At 54.2% G+C, this 1968-nt stretch overlaps 1 long non-coding RNA gene across 1 annotated transcript in view; it reads right to left on the reverse strand.

Annotated features, from left to right (window-relative positions):
* Window positions 1-6: 6 nt before the first annotated feature.
* Window positions 7-1968, reverse strand: part of LOC106146499 — a 4988-nt gene continuing 3026 nt past the window's right edge. The window contains exon 3 of the long non-coding RNA XR_001230955.1: window positions 7-1737. This is a non-coding gene — a long non-coding RNA (uncharacterized LOC106146499). The remainder of the gene's footprint in view (window positions 1738-1968) is intronic.

Consider the following 1968-nt stretch of genomic DNA (forward strand, 5'->3'; position numbering starts at 1 on the left):
AGCAAGAACTCTACTACTGAGCCACGTTCCCAGCCCAAAAGACTTTATTTTTAACTTGTTTCCCCCCGCTTCCCCTACCCTTCTTTCAACCTGTTGAGAGCAATTTTAAGATATTAGAATAGGCCAAATTCAAGCCCTTGGTTTTTGTTTGTTTGTTGAGACACGGACTCAGTAAATTGGTGCACAGCCCAGGCTGGGCTCCGACTTGCACCTCAGTCCCCCTTGCTCCGCCTCCAGAGCGCTAGGATCGCAGACGCCTGCCGCCGCACCAAGCTCATTGAGCCGTAATATCATCACCCAATCCCACCCGCTCCAGGGGTGGAGCCTAAACTCGTCCTCCTTTCTCCATTTGCTCTCAGTCCTCCAAACCTGTCCTGCGTCGCAGGAACTACATTTCCCAGATTCCCTTGCGTCCTGCCTCCGGGAAGACCTAGCCAATTGCAGGCGCTGGCGGCTGTAATTTAGGAGAATACCAGCGTTTGTCTCCTCTCCCGTGGAAAGCACCTTCCTAGTCACTGCATCCTGCAGGCTCCAGTTCCCGCCTTCCCCTGCGTCTCCTGGCCCTTGGGCTCCGGGGACCCCACTTCCTTCCTTCGTCCCCACCCGCACCCCCGCCCTGAGTTCGTGCATCTCTGCTACCCTGAGTCTCCCGGAAATCCTCGCAGCCCGCCCGGCTCTTCAGCTCTCATCACCTACGGTGACGGCTGTGAGAAGTACCTATAGCTCGTGTGGCCTTCGCTCTTCGTCCGAAGGTGGGGAGCCCAGTTCTCCCCCCCTCGAAGAGGAGGCAGCCGAGCTTGCAACTCACTTCTAGCAGACAGGTGTGCGGTGCGAGTGCCCAAGCAGACCTGTTCTCTTGAGTCCCTTCTGCTGGGGGAGCCGGCTGTCCGTCCGGCATGTCGTGAGGGCTCCCAGCAGCTCGGTGAGAATCCCCCGTGGCAAGAAACAGGCTTCTCTCCCCAAGGGCTGTGCCAGTACACACGCTTGGAAGGGGGTTCGCCAACGCCAATCCCACTTCAGAAAACTCCAGCCTACATGTTGTTGATGTTATCGTCTCGATTTTGAGACAGAGTCTCACTCTGTAGTCCAGGCTGGCCTTGAACTCTTGGCGATCCTCTTGCCTCAGCCTCCCAAGTGCTGGATGTACAGATATACACCCAACACCAGCCTGTATCTTGACTGCAATACCCAGAGACATGCTATATCAGAGCTGCTCAGCCAAGTCGCTCCCAAATTCTGGACCTGCCAAAACCCTGAAATACTACTGTTTGCGGCCACTAAGTTCTGGGCAAGCTGCACCACAATAGGTCCTGGTGCCCCTGGGTAACCAATGTCCTACATGAAGATTTTGTGTTGGAAAAGCCTGCAGTGAGTGCTACTTTCTCACTGGCGCAGACTTCGCAACTGTAAAGTAAGGACAAAAATTAGAAGAAGCCGGGCGTGGTGGCTCACGCCTGTAATCCCAGCACTCGGGAGGCTGAGGCAGGAGGATCGCTGCAAGTTTGAGGCCAGCCACACATGGTGAGATCCTTCTCAAAAAACAAAACAAAAAAATTAGACAAGAGAGTAAAGAAGGTAGAAAACCTGATCATTACTCTCTGGAAGTGAATGTTGGAGAATGCAACTTACAAGCTCAGACGAACATGGTACACAAGCGTGGGATGAGACGGTCACAGCCCTTTTTGTGGTACAGCAGTCACAGATGCCACAGGACTATGGCTCGGTCACACAGCACATCTGGGGGAAGAAACAAGATAGCAGCTCCCGCTGGTCATGGTGGCACTGCCAGTGGTCTCGATGGGGAAGTATGATCTCCCCCAACACAAGGTTGGGGTGCAGTTAACATCAAGAGGACACAGAAATACAGTGCGCACCACCAGTGACAACTGAGACCTAAGGAAAACTGACTTCAGCAAGCGGTGACACCTGATGAAGAGGGATTTGTGGGCAGGAGGCACTGCACCCCCC

Source organism: Chinchilla lanigera, unplaced genomic scaffold (assembly GCF_000276665.1).
Source record: "Chinchilla lanigera isolate Chin_1 unplaced genomic scaffold, ChiLan1.0 scaffold00081, whole genome shotgun sequence".
NCBI lineage: Eukaryota > Metazoa > Chordata > Mammalia > Rodentia > Chinchillidae > Chinchilla > Chinchilla lanigera.